Here is a 15,842-nt window from a genome sequence, read left to right on the forward strand (position 1 = left end):
CCCAGTAGGCTCAGGAATCTGTACACCAGTTGATTGACAGTTGAGAGGCGGGACCAAAGAGCCAAAGCTCAACCCCCGCAAGCACAAATACAAATAGGTAAGTATACACAAATGGATAAAGGAAGGAGCAGAAGCACTGTGCCTGCCACTCTCCATAGCGTATAGCATATCACTGGTAACAGGTGAACTACTAAAAATTTGGAAGACGGCACACGTATAGTCCCGATATACAAGAAAGGGGGATAGACAGGAGGCACTGAACAACAGGCCAGTGTCCCTAACCTGCATACTATGCAAGCCGATAGAGAAGATTGTGCGAAAAAAACTAGTGGAACATCTGGAACGAAGGAACTTTGTGACGCAACACCAACATGGTTTCAGAGATGGCAAGTCCTGCCTCACGGGATTAATTGACTTTTACGATCAGTCAACAAGAATCAAGCAGGAAAGAGAGGGGGGGGGGCAGACTGCATATTTTTGGATTGCCAGAAAGCCTTTGACACAGTACCACATCAGAGACTAGTGCGGAAGCTGGAGATGCATACAGGAGTGAAAGGGAAGGTACTCCGTTGGATAAGGGAGTGTTATTACAACTGTGCTTATCTGTTTTCTCAATGCTACTTAGGATGTTTACGTCGCAATCATATCTCTTGCTAATAGTCAGTTCTTATCTACTTTGTAAATGCTCCCTTAAGATTCTAAACGTTGCAATTATGTCTCCTCTTTCCCGTCTCTTCTCTACCGCACCAAGATCCAGTTCCCTCACTTGTTCCTTGTAATCCAAGCCTCTTAATTTCCGACTAATTTTGTTGTATATCTCTGTTTTAGAGTTATTGTATTTCTTGTATTTATGCCAAAAATACATTAAATACAAGATATCTTGCATTTAAATAGCCTTGTATTTCTTCAACTCAGTATAGACTTTCAGATCTATATCTTTCATCCTCTCATATTACAGAGGATTACAGAGGATTACAGAGGATGACGAGGGAAGTCAAACAACAATACACCATTGTTGTGTTGGAAACAAATCCTGGCATATGTCGGTGTTTTTTTTCTGGAATACTTTATTTGTCTTTATTTGTTCGCCTCCTCTGTGTGTGTATGTGTGTGTGTACTCACCTATTTGTAATCACCTATTTGTGCTTGCGGGGGTTGAGCTTTGGTTCTTTGGTCCCGCCTCTCAACCGCCAATCAACTGGTGTACAGATTCCTGAGCCTATTGGGCTCTATCATATCTACACTTGAAACTGTGTATGGAGTCAGCCTCCACCACATCACTTCCTGTGTGTGTGTGTGTGTGTGTGTGTGTGTGTGTGTGTGTGTGTGAATATTTAAAAAAAATAATATTGTCTCAAAATGAGCTCAATATATTCTGTTTATATTCATTTATTGTTTTCGTTTATTTTGCTTTATTTTATCCTTCATTTGGTCTCCGTTTACTTTGCGTCCTTTCTTCTTTTTATACTTCGTACTTGCTTTATTTTTCTTAATTGTCTTTACCTATTTATCTCTCTTTTTCTCTCCCCTCTCTCTCCTCTCTCTCTCTCTCTCTCTCTCTCTGTCTCTCTCTCTGTCTCTCTCTCTGTCTCTCTCTCTGTCTCTCTCTCTGTCTCTCTCTCTCTCTCTCTCTCTCTCTCTCTCTCTCTCTCTCTCTCTCTCTCTCTCTCTCTCTCTCTCTCTCTCTCTCTCTGCCTCTGTGTCTGTATGTGGCAGTCACAAATGACCAGCAGTACCAGGGTATGGCCACTATGGTACTTTTTATAACCCTCTTCCCCCCTTTCCCTCCCCCCTGCCATTTATCCCCCCCCCCTCCCATACCTGATATCCATTCTATACTCTACATTACCCCTCCATTCACCCGACTCAATCACCCCCTCAATCCATCACTTTCGTCCATCGCTGGGCTCTACACCCCCCCCTTTCCCTCCCCCCTTCCCCCCTTTTCCACTATTTTTTTTTTTACATCTGTCTCCTCTTCCTCCTCCTCCTCCTCCTATCCTCATCTGTCATCTCCTCGTCACTTCTGCCTCATTTAACTGATTACTTGCGATTTCCTCCTAAATGGCCCCTCTCTTTGGGAACAAGGCTGTTGATTTATGGAACAAATTACCGGGTAACATGATGGACGGGGACTGCCTGGAGGAGTGTTTCCAGCGTAGGTATGACATTCGTGTGTGTGTGTGTGTATATATATATATATATATATATATATATATATATATATATATATATATATATATATATATATATATATTAGTATATTTTGGTAGCAGTCTTTCTTGTAAACATATGTTGTTGAATATGACCGAAAAGGTAAGATTAATAATTCTAACACGAATCTTCTCAATATGTCTTATGTTTTTCTTCACTGTCGGTGGTAATAATAATAACAATTCTCCGAAATTCATTTTATAATTGTCTGACGCCTGAACGCGTTTCGTAATTCGTATTACATTTTCAAAGACTTATATATATATATATATATATATATATATATATATATATATATATATATATATATATATATATATATATTAGTAGTCTGTGTGGATATAAATTTGGAGCAGCTTCGTGTAGGATAAATAGGCCTTCTTCAGTGTCTTTGCTTCGTATGTTTATATGTCTTCACTACCACCATCACTACCACCATCACTACCACCATCACTACCACCATCACTACCACCATCCCACATTACTCCTGCCACTTCACTCATCAACGTTTCCCCTCGTTCAGGTACCCCTCCCCCCTTCTCTCCCCCTTCCCTCCCCCTTCCCCTCCCCCTTGCACCAGCCTCCTCTCCCTCTCCCTCTCCCATCGCTCCTTGATCTCCACTTGTGGGTTATCACGAGAGACGGTAAACTCGCCAAGGATGCTCAAGAGCTTCTTCTCTCCTCCTATCCCCTTTCCTCTCCCTTATCGTCCCTTCTCTTTCCACCCATTTATTCTTCCATGGCCACCTGCCACACTCGTAAAGTTTACCACCTCTTGAAGTCTATCCTCTATTATGCTCTCTTTCTCTCTCTCTCTCTCTCTCTCTCTCTCTCTCTCTCTCTCTCTCTCTCTCTCTCTCTCTCTCTCTCTCTCTCTCTCTCTCTTGTATTCAGTGACGCAACAATGACGCTGTAGCGGAAACGTGTTTAAAATATGTTGACTGATTTATTATTGTGCACCCCATACTCCTGTGGTTGGTAGTTTAACTCAATCCCAGCTGTGTCTGGGTACAAGTGATAGGATGTACAACACTCCCCAATAGGAAGAAAATCCAGCGGGTTTTCTTCCTATTGGGGAGTGTTGTACATGCTGCTATGGCGGTGTGTCCACTCACAAGATGAGTGGCGCTGCCCAATACTGTCACTATGGCGGAGTGTCCACTCACAGGATGAGTGGCGCTGCCCAATAAACTCGCCCCTCGGGGCAAAATATAAAATTTCAATTCCAATCACCAAAAGCCTCCCTTAACTATATAATGAGGCAAAATGTGATTATATTTCGGGACTTGAACGTATGACAAGGTGACCTAAAACGTTCAGTGTCATATTTGTCTTCCAGAAACGTTTGTGGATCATGTCATGTCAGACGTGACAATGTGACCCCTGCGTGGCGCCTCTCGTGACACCGTATCCACCAGATGATGAATGCAACTGTGTTTCCAATGGTGGTAGAATGCAATGATTTGCAACGCAACACAGAGACTGTTGCGTTCAGGATTTTGTTTTTGTATACAAGAGTTCTTACATTCTTGTACAGCCACCAGCACGCTTAGCGTTTCCGGCAGGTCCCTAATCCTAATTTTTCCCTGGAATACGACTTGCCAAATCGTTTAACAACCAGGTACCTATTCACTGCTAGGGTCAACAGAGGCTACAGTTAAGGATTGGCGACCAGTCAATCCTCCTCGACTAGGATACGAACCCAGGGCAAAGCGCTCGCGTAGTGCCGGGCGTGTGTTTCACCACTACGCCACGGGGACTGTAATTATGAACAGTCAATAAGGAACGATTTGAGAGACACCTAACTGGTACTCAACTGAGACTTGAGACGTTCCCTGGAGTTTCACTGAATGACTGGGGTTATTAACGTCTCCTTCATATATCTTGAGGTTATCTTGAGATGATTTCGGGGCTTAATGTCCCCGCGGCCCGGTCCTTGACCAGGCCTCCACCCCCCCCCCCCAGGAAGCAGCCCGTGACAGCTGACTAACTCCCAGGTACCTATTTACTACTAGATAACAGGGGCATCAGGGGTGAAAGAAAATCTGGCCATTGTTTCTCGCCGGCGCCCGGGATCGAACCCGGGACCACAAGATCACGCGTCCAGTGTTCTGTCCGCTCAGCCACCGGCTCCCCATCCTCGTCACACACATGTAATGCACGTGCGTGTGATGCCAATATCCTTGAAGATGCAGGTAGAGTCCTCTTGTCAGGGCTGAGGGAATGCTTCTATATTTCTTCAGTGAAGATCATTTATTTGCGGTCTGAAATCTTACACGGCTTGGCCACTGGTGCGGTGTTCCACGGTAGCCTGCGTGTCTGTGAGAGATGTACGGTGTCTGGTGCATCAACCTGGGCATAGGGTACACAGTAAACTACTGCTCACAGGAGCAGTTTGGACACACACACACACACACACACGCACACAGGAACATCTTGACAGTTGAGAGGCGGGACCAAAGAGCCAGAATTCAAACCCGCGCAAGCACAACTAGGTGAGTACACACACACACACACACACACACACACACACACACACACACACACACACACACACACACACACACACACACAAACAAACAAACAAACAAACAAACACAACTTCAAATCAAATTAACATCTTCACTACCACACGCGTCATCCATCATATCTTTCTCTCCCTTCTCGCAAACCTTCTCTATTCTACCCCCCCTTAACACCCTTCCATTTCCCTCAACCTCTACTCCCTCTCCCTTTCCCTCTCTCTCTCTCTCTCTCTCTCTCTCTCTCCCTCCCTCTCCCGGATCCCTTTGTCAGTAGAGGCCCAAGAGGTATAATCTGATAATCTGCCGGAGTGGCGGCAGTCAAATTGTTTGTTTCTTGTTTATGCAACTGGTGTAATCCAAGCGTTTTAAAAGGCGTTTCTGCTCTTTGAATCCATTTAGTTAAACTGCGCTAATTGGCAGGATGTTGTATTTGTTTAAAATGTCGTGGAAGGTGAACCTTTAAATTCCTATTTTTTGAGGCTGTTTACGATCTAGCGTGTTGTTTGTGTCGTGTCTTCTAGCATCGCAGTGATTGACGTTCACGCAAGCACGCACGTACGTACGTATGCGTACTCACGCACACACACACACACACACACACACACACACACACACACACACACACAGGGGGGGAGGGCCTGGTAGCCTGGTGGATAGCGCGCAGGCCTCGTAATTCTGTGGCGCGGGTTCGAATCCCGCACCAGGCAGAAATAAATGGCCAAAGTTTCTTTCACCCTGAATGCAACTGTTACCTAGCAGTAAATAGGTACCTTGGAGTTAGTCAGCTGTCACGGACTGACTAACCTGGGGTGTGTGTGTGTGGTGTGGAAAAATAAAGAGAAAAAAGGTAGTTAGTAAACAGTTGATTGACAGTTGAGAAGCGGGCCGAAAGAGCCAGAGCTCAACGCCCATAAGCACAAATAGGTGAGTACAAATAGGTGAGGACACACATACACACACACACACACATACACATGGGGGGCGCCGTGGCTGAATGGACAGCGCTTGGGACTCGTAATCCCAGAGCCCGGGTTCGATCCCGACCGCCGGTGGAAACAGATGGGCAGAGTTTCTTTCACCCTGATGCCCCTGTTACCTAGCAGTAAACAGGTACCTGGGAGTTAGACAGCTATTACGGGCTGCTTCCTGGGGGATGTGTGTGTGTGTGGAAAAAAATTGTACTTAGTAACAGTAGATTGATTGACAGTTGAGAGGCGGGTCGAAAGAGCAGAGTTCAACCCCCACAAGCACAATTAGGTGAATACACAGATTGTTAATGTACCTAATTCACCTGGAGATAATTAGGTGTATAAACAAGCAAATGGCCCTAGGGAAGTTACGGGTTATTCATGCCCGTGCCACCTCTTGGGTGGCTTAATCTTCATCAATCAAATCAATTCAAGGTAAGGAAAATCGTGTCTGACGAACCTTCTGGAGTTTTATAATAAGGTAACAAGAATATGTCACGACAGACAAGGTTGAGTGCATATTTCTGGACTGCCAAAATGCCTTTGATACATTACCTCACAAGAGATTCCTTCACAAACTCGACTGGCAAGGGGGAGGAGTAAGAGGTATAGGACTAACATGGGTCAAGAATTACCTAACAGACAGGCGTCAGAGAGTAACACAAGAACACATACACACACACAGGTACAAACACGTAGGTATAAAAAGAAAATAAAGGTCAGTGAGTCAAAAGTCAATACCTACGACCACATGAAAGTCCAGAACGGGCTCACCATAGTCCGTGCTACTTGGAACTTTTTTGTTCCAAGTAGCGAATCTTAAACAACGACCACGTGAGTCGTAGGTATCATAGGAAGCATTTGAAAAGGCGGGTACCTTGAACTGAAGCTCGACCCGCGAGAATATTAAAGTGAGCCCATATTGGCGGGTACAATAATAAAGTTGAATACTTAAGGGACGTTCAGCGAACTTATACTTAACAAATCAACTTTTAACGAAGACAAGCCTCTTACAAACCGAGGAAAAATGCGCTTAAAAAAATAATATTGCGGCTACTTATGGAGGAATTTTTTGGAAAATTATGTACATGAAAAAAAAATATTCATAAAAAATTGTAAATTATAAAATAAGATTTTTATGATCAATGTTTGTATAAATGCAGATACATGACGAGCACGCACGCGCTTGCACGCGCACACACACATTCATACACACACACTTTAACAGGTAAGTCGTGGTCAGTCTCATGGCTCCTAGAGTTAAATTCCATCAAATGCAATGTTTTCGAACATGGGTAAATATAGGTAGTAAAGCAAGTAAAAATATTATAGACTCAAATAATGCAACTAAAGACATCAAAGCACGAGAAACACCTCATGAATAAGCATACCACACCTCACACAGCGTTCTCAAATTATACATGATTACATCAGCGGCGTTTGCAAATTTAGGAGGCATACGAGCGGCCGTGCGGCATTTATACAACGTATTTTAAAAAACATTATTTACAACATATGTAAGACCAGTTCTGTAGTATGCAGCACCAGCATGGAACCCACGGAACCTAAAACACAAAAATTTAAATCGAGAACGCCAAGGAATTCGCCACAAAAGTGATTTATAATATTTTGATGCGAGATAAATATTGTTGAACTAAAACACTGGACGATAGACAACACAGAAGAGAAATGGTCACGACGTACAAGATACTAAAATCCGTATATATATATATATATATATATATATATATATATATATATATATATATATGTCGTACCTAGTAGCCAGAACTCACTTCTCAGCCTACTATTCAAGGCCCGATTTGCCTAATAAGCCAAGTTTTCCTGAATTAATATATTTACTATAATTTTTTTCTTATGAAATGATAAAGCAACCCTTTTCTCTATGTATGAGGTCAATTTTTTTTATTGGAGTTAAAATTAACGTAGATATATGACCGAACCTAACCAACCCTACCTAACCTAACCTAACCTATATTTATAGGTAAGGTTAGGTTAGGTAGCCAAAAAAAGCTAGGTTAGGTAGACGAAAAAACATTAATTCATGAAAACTTGGCTTATTAGGCAAATCGGGCCTTGAATAGTAGGCTGAGAAGTGCGTTCTGGCTATTAGGTACGACATATATATATATATATATATATATATATATATATATATATATATATATATATATATGAGGTATGGTATATAAAGGAGAAGCGGTATATAACTGACCCAAAAAATTATGTTCCACGAAGAAAATGTGTGTGTGAAGTTATTGGTGAGAACTAGAAAAAAACAAATGAGTCACGCGGATTTAAGTGTGTGGAGGGACCGAGCGAAGGAGTGTGTGAGGAACGAGGTACATAATGGTCGACTTGGCGGCCGAGGCAAAAGCAGCCGGAAGCTTTAAAAGCCTATGCGACAAAAGCCATGGAAAATTGCGAGTGAAATTTTACCAAACACCATAATGTCAAGTAATGGATGGACACAGGAAACTTCCGCCGCACTCTGTTAAGGAATGATAAACGCTTTTTCGACTCGCAACGGATAACGTTCGAGCATTTCTCGAACAGCGCTTCATGAACGACCTCTGTTCGAAACGCAACAGTCAGTGCTTCAAATACAACAGAACCAACACACCTACCCAATAATATTAAATTAAATGAGAAAAAACGTATTTTTAAATCTACAATACGTAAAAATTTAACGAATGCGCTTTATTTTTTTTGTTTAGGGGGGGGGGGGGGAGGGCCGCAGCATCAACGAGCCTGGCCTGAGGACAGGTTTCACAACACCCAGGACTTAAATGCTTCTCCATTCATAAACTGGTGTTACAATAATGGATATTTGGCCAAGCAAGTGCCTTTGAGGAAGGGTTGTGTACCTGCATATTCACCCCAAACACCATGTATTCACTACAAACACCTGCTAACGTCTGATACCATACTACTTGTGAAGGAGGAAATGTATATGTTTATCTCTCAGAATGTTCGGTAAAATGTTTATTGTTTGTGATGTGTGTCTTATGTATTAACATGTATGTATGTATTATGTATTAACACGATGTACTGAACGGGGTGAGAATAGCTTGAGCTACCTCATCCCTTTGTGTGTATTTTACACCAATAAACTTATTTCAATTTCAATTTCAACACCTGCTAAATATAAAACACGTGCGCTCACATATTTCAAGAGAGCAGAGCCTCATGTCGTTGCCTCTTACTGATCATACTCTTGCTTCTCCCTCTCTTACGTTATGGCTTGAAAGAAAGCCTCCTGTTTCTCTCACGTTATGGCCTGAAAGAAAGCCTGTTTCTCTCGGAGGCAAATTACTTACAACAACATTATTATTTACAATTATTATTTATTCAACAAATTTACAACGCATTGTAAAACCTACCTATCCTTTATTCAACGTGGCCATGCATAATCCAGCTCAACCCTTTCTGACCTAACCTAACCAAAACACAGCAATCTAATGCAGCCTCATTTAACGATTGATTAAATTTTCAGCATTTCAAAACTAGTAGTGTACAAAATGTCTGTATGATAGGACCGTGCCTATTCCTGTATGATTGGACCGTGCCTATTCCTGTATGATTGGACCGTGCCTATTCCTGCATGATTGGACCGTGCCTATTCCTGTATGATTGGACCGTGCCTATTCCTGCATGATTGGACCGTGCCTATTCCTGCATGATTGGACTGTGTATATTCCTGTATGATTGTACTGTGCTTATTCCTGTATGATTGTACCGTGCCTATTCCTGCATGATTGGACCGTGCCAATTCCTGTATGATTGGACTGTGCCTATTATTTCCAATCACTCTTTTTCTTGTGTATCAATGATTTATTTGTCTATCCCATCCACAGAAACAGAGAGGCTTAGCGAACGCCAGTGATCGCCTCTAGAGCTCAAGACACACCACAGAAGGTAAACAAAAGATTCCTCTTTTTCCTCTTCGGTGCACCATCAATAGGTTATTGTCCTCACTATACACCTGTACTCCCTCCACCCCCCCTCAGGTGTGGTCGATACACTTGTACTCTCTCGATGTTTTTGGTACACTTATATCACCTTTGTTTTCCTTAGCACATCTGCACCACCACCAAAATTGTTGTTATAGAGTTTAAACCCCAAAGTTATATTACCTTTATGTAAGCTTTATGTTCACAAATGAATATATATATATATATATATATATATATATATATATATATATATATATATATATATATATATATATATATATATATATATATATATATATATATGAAAAAGAAAATTCACATTCTCAGTTTCTTAATATAATTTTCCGTGTCTAATTCATAAATAATTATTCCCATCCAAGTATTATAACCGAATTTCCCAGTTTTTCTCCTTTTAATAACCGAATTATCCACATTTCGCATTTCTTAGCCGTTTATCTTGAGACTCTCCATCTCCCAATTAAAACTTCATCCGGGTTCCTCCCGGTCCGTAATAAAAGTGGCCCCAACCGGCTCTCATCCGGTATTAAAAGCGACAGCCTTAAAAATCATTTAGACCTTCCATTTCCACCGGGGCAAAATCGGTATAATTATATCTTCCTTCGTCGCTGGAAGACATGACCTAGCGACTTGGGATGTGCGGCTCCTGCACGGCGAACTTAACTTGCTCATTGCTCTAAAAGTCTCAGTCTCTCTCTCTCTCTGATTCATGAGTTCACGATACTGAATGGTGATGATCGCGTGCACCCAGAAGAGGTATCTAAAACATGCAAGCCGTTCTGTTATCATTACAGCCGACACAAAAATGTTGTTTAGTATTGGCTGAAATTAAAAATATTCAACAGCGGGCCAATAGGATTCGCCACCACAAGAGGCTACAAGAGTTGAGAGTGGTCTCGCACAGGGAACAACAAAGTATGTTTTGTTGTTGTTGTTGCTGGGGTCTTCATAACCCCTGGAGGGTCCAGGGGTTATGGGATAAACTAACAATTAAGACGTTTGTGTTTGGTCGTGTCCTCGTGAGAGTTGGAGTCATTACAGCGTCTGCTTGGTTAGCAGCCTCCCAGTGCTGTGAGGTGTTGCAAGCCTAGCCTCGCAGGCTGATGAAATGTTGTAAGCTCAGTATTGCAGAGAATGAGCGCTAAGCGCAGCCTCACAGGGCTGAGAGATGTTGCAACCCCAGCCTCACATGGCTGTGAGATTCAAGTTCAAGTATGTTTATTGAGACAAGGAAAAAACATCCAGTTGTTGCAAACCCAACCTCATATGGCTGTGAGATGTTGCAAGCCCAGGCATAACGTCCATTGACGGATGTGTGTTAAGCTCCACACCGGTCCGCCAACTTAGTTAATTAACTAACGGTTTCAATCATCTGTAGAGGGAGTAATGATGACTGTAATTAGCAGAGATAATTGTAAACACTTGATATCTCCTCGTCAATGATATTAAGACGGGAACTTGGCTTATGGGTGATTTGCTGTCATTAATTAAGAGTGTTCACAGCCCCAACTTCCCCGTGAGTTTACAGGTCCAACTGACTTATCATATAATCTTGTATCTGTTATTTATATCTATATTCTAATTCTATTTAGGCTATTTAGCAAGATATTATAAACACAGTCCGTGTGGTGCAGCGGTTTTGCACGCTCACCCCAATAGTCTTGTAAGAGGTTCGCACCCTAGGCAGGAAAGACTGAATGGTCACCAATCATTAGCTGTTCGCCCTTATTTATCCAGCAGTAATTAGAGTTATGTTCCATTGTAAACTAGTAAGGTAATACTTATGGTGGGCCGCAGTAAGAGAGATTCAGGTTTGCTATCATAAGTTAAAAGTCATGATAGCAAGTCATCATCATTGTTAAAAAAAAAAGGGTAATTCCGTTTTCACGGGGACCTAGGCTAGGCTATAGGTCGGAATGCTGCTATATCAGCCTACTCGGCGTGTACGTGATGGGCAAACAACGATGATTCAACATTACTCGAGCATGCTTTGCCTCCTGGGTACCCACCTTACATAACGTTTCTCTCAAAACTTCAAAAAAGTCCGAAAACAAATATCAATTCTCAAAACTTCATTATTCTAGCGAGTTGGATGAATTAAGTCCGAGAGGATGGATACAGTGCCAGTTATAACAGCGAGTCTAGTAAACTGCGTCAAGACAGAACGTCAGAAGCCCCATAGTTGTCCTCTTCCTGCTGTATTACAGGTTACAGCCCCATGGTCAAAGTAATTCACACACACACATGTAACGGAAGATTACAGGAATATCAGACATAAATGTCGAAGCCTCAGAATATTTCACTTTTTTTTCTGCTGCTGTCATCAAACAGCGATCGAATGAACGATAACCGCAGCAAATCTCATTTGCATTACCCTTCGAAAGGCGGGGTTCTTAGAACCCGTCGTATGCGCGTTTGAGGAAGCCCCCTGAGAGACCCTAATACAAAAATATAAATGTGCTGGCCATGTATAGGGAAACTCGACTGTCATTTAGAACCCATTTTAAGTTATGTAAATATCATGATATGTTACTGTTTAAATACCTTTTGAAATTTTTTAAAGTCCCTGTGGAAACCTCTTCGAACTCCTTTGGAAAGCCATTAAGGGATATCCATGAAGCCCCTACCTTACCTTACCTTACCTTGAGGTGCTTCCAGGGCTTAGCGTCTCCGCGGCCCGGTCGTCGACCAGGCCTCCTGGACTGATCAACCAGGCTGTTGGACGCGGCTGCTCGCATCCTGACGTATGAGTCACAGCCTGGTTGATCAGGTATCTTTTGGAGGTGCTTATCCAGTTCTCTCTTGAACACTGTGAGGGGTGTTCACATGTATTCACATGCTCCCTATGTTAGAATATTTCCTGATAGCCTCTTGGAAAGTCACTAGGTCATCTCCCCCCCCCCAGACACGCTGATCACCACAGGGGGGGTTAAGGGAGGGGGGGGGGGGGCGGACTCGTCCCAGAATCCGGGTAATTTGACGAAGGATAAGATAGGATAGCACCGCGTGATGACGCTAATAACTGTAAAGACGAGAATGTGGACGATAAACCGTGATAGGAAGGCATATAAGGAAAGGGGGAAGGGCAGTGAATATGGGCTTGGTGGAGATCTTGCAGAATTAACGTTTATCTGAAAAACGAAAAAGGTCGCCGGAGAAATCTAGATCTGTGAATGGAATTGTCTATCTGCTAGGCGCTAGTCTTTACCCAATTTTTCCCCGTAATTGCTGTTGGGTACATGCACAACATGGACCAGGAGAACAGTATCACGTGACACTGTGCCAAATCACGAAGTTACGAATAAAGAAAACAATGACACTTATCCTTCAAACTCCACAAAATATTGATATTTTGAATTTTCCTTGGACTTTATGGAGTGTGTTGATGAAATGACTTTGTGTGAAGTGTTCTTATTGGTTATAGATCAATGATGTAGGAGAATACGTGGGGGAACGGGGTGATGGGAGGAAGAGGGTGAAGAGGTTTAAAAGGTGGGGAGAAGAGGGTGTAAGAAGGGGAATAAGGGGGGGATGGATGAGGGAATTAGGGGAAGAGGGAGAAAAACAGACCCGAGGCATCTAGTTGTATGTATGTTAGTATATTTCGGTAGCAGTCTTTCTTGTAAACATATATTATTAAATATGACCGAAAAGGTAAGATTAATAATTCTAACACGAAGAAAATTCGTGTTAGAATTATTAATCTTACTTTTTCGGTCATATTTAATAACATATGTATGTATGTATGTATGTATGTATGTATGTATGTATGTATGTATGTATGTATGTATGTATGTATGTATATGTGTTTGCAAGCCTCCGATGATGCACTGAAGAACATGAAAGGCAAACATGTGTATTCCTCTAGTTACCTTATATATACAGGAATTTAAAATAATACCCTGTGGTTAGCAATAATTTAATATACTCTTATCTTTTTACGCAAAATTCTCTTCATTTCGTAACAATGAAAACTAGTTTTTTTTATTGTAGCCTGAAATCAATCATTTTATAGGGAGTAAATTTGAAGGTAAATTCTACCATTACCTATTATCTACAAAAAAAAAATCAAATCAAAATTAAAACATAAAATAGTTTTTAAATAAGTTAGTTTACGCATAAATTCTCGTTTTCTTACATAACTTGTGTTAGAAGTATAAATTTTCGTTTTCTTTATATAATTGTTACCAAATATGACTTTATTTTTGCATGTACAGTCTTCTCCTTATTTTAATTAGTAATTTTCTGCTCTGAGTGTATTTAAAACCTGATTTATGTGAGCTGCATCTGTTAGCATTATGGCAGGTGGCTGCAGGGAATGAAAAGCGGTGAGCACTCCAGTTGTAAACTATGCGAATAAAAGGGGAGACATGATCACCCCCTACCAAATTCTCGGAGGAATTGACATGATAAATAAAGACAGCGTATTTAGCACGGGTGGAACAGGAACACGGAGGTGCAGGTCAGAAAGACGATCAAAAAAATTGTTCCAGTATTTGAGTAGTTAATAAATGGAGCGTACTAGGATGTAATGTGGTGGAAGCAGACTTCACACGCCGCTTCAAATTGTGATATGATACAGCCCAATAGGTTCAGGAACCGGTTGACTGACAGATGAAAGGCAGGATCAAAGAGCCGAAGATCAACCACCACAAGCACAATTAGGCGAGTACACGCTCCATCACTATATTGGTGTGTGCTCTGTTATTAATCTTTGTGCGTCATACACGCGAGTATTGGAAGAGATGACGGGCTCACCATAGCCCGTGCTACATGGACACTTCGTTCAGAGTAACTAAATTTGTAACAGCAACAAACATTGGAAGAGATTACCGTGCTGTATGAAGGAGTTTGTTAACACATGTAGACTACTGACTCAGCTCGGGTGTCCCGCTGATTCCATGTATGACTATCCTGTGAGATGGTGATACTAGATGAACTCATAGCCGTCTTGATCTATATTCTGCAATGTCTCATATAGAATAGGATAGCAGCATTGCTGTGTGTACCCTTGATGACATTATAAAAACTGATTTACTCTTGATAATTGTGGTACTTGTGGTACTGATGGTGGTAGTGCTGGTGGAGCCTGTAGTTTGAGACAACCTGGCAGACGCTTTCAACCAGCTACCTGCCAATCAGATACCACCACCAGCGCAGCGTACAGCTGTCGCCACACATCCTTGTCTGGTTGGGTGGGCGGGTTCTTCTGCTCGGTGATACTCTCCAATCTCCAGATCGAAACTCACTCTCAGGAGAGCTCGTACAGAGTCTGTGCCAGACCCCACACGTTGGTGTGAATGAGAGAAATCGTGTGGGTGTGTCGAAGGTCAATGGCCTCTTAGAGTTAGTGCTGTGATTTCCTCGTACCGAAACTGAAGAAAGAACATGGGATATATGACAACATACAAATTTTGAAGGGAAGTGACAGAGGAGATGAACACGAGGGACGTCAGGGGATACATGTTTAGGGTAAATGTTGCCTGCATGTGGATTGCGTTACAAGAACTGTTGAACTCAATCACCAACTTCAAACAGAAGAACGAAGAGAAACATTATGGATGAAATTCATTGCTTGATCTGATCAGAGTGCCAGAAAGGCGAGGCTTCAAGCGTATCTAAGTGACATCTAGGTATTTATGCTCCTACAAACACAATGTTTTATCCTGTTACTTGGCACCCTTCCCCCCCCCCCCACCCACCCCAGGCTCCTTCCCCTCCGATAGGGGAGCTGGTGAGGGGGGAGGGGAAGGTCATAAGCCTTCCCTTCTCCAGGACATGTGTCAGCTTTTCCCTACCATGACTGGAACTGCTGACAGGCTATAGATCTTGTCCCAGGTCAAGGATGCTTAAGGTCCAGGCCAAGCTCTGGGTCTCGAGATGCTTTGAGTGACTTCCTCAGGATGTTGAGGCTATCTGCTCGCCATCGAGTACAACAATGTACAAAGTACAGCTCTTTTTGTGATCAATCTGAGGCAGGAAATGGTTGCTGATGCAGTCCATAGCATGATTTGATCATGTGATGGAATGTTGCATGGAATAGAATCAACATACAAGAGGATATAAGATGTGGCCTCAGTAGAAACATCTTCCTTCGACGTATCTTATCAGGATATCTTTGAGATTTGATTTAAGTGTTG

The 15,842-nt window shown here is 42.2% G+C and overlaps 1 protein-coding gene across 1 annotated transcript in view; it reads left to right on the plus strand.

Moving 5' to 3' along the window:
• Positions 1 to 15,842, plus strand: part of LOC123773824 (transient receptor potential cation channel subfamily A member 1 homolog) — a 156,869-nt gene that overhangs the window by 27,240 nt on the left and 113,787 nt on the right. The window contains exon 2 of the mRNA XM_069318725.1: positions 9,586 to 9,646. The gene's annotated coding sequence lies outside the window, so the exon portion shown is untranslated. The remainder of the gene's footprint in view (positions 1 to 9,585; positions 9,647 to 15,842) is intronic.

This window comes from Procambarus clarkii, chromosome 91 (assembly GCF_040958095.1).
Source record: "Procambarus clarkii isolate CNS0578487 chromosome 91, FALCON_Pclarkii_2.0, whole genome shotgun sequence".
Taxonomy (NCBI): domain Eukaryota; kingdom Metazoa; phylum Arthropoda; class Malacostraca; order Decapoda; family Cambaridae; genus Procambarus; species Procambarus clarkii.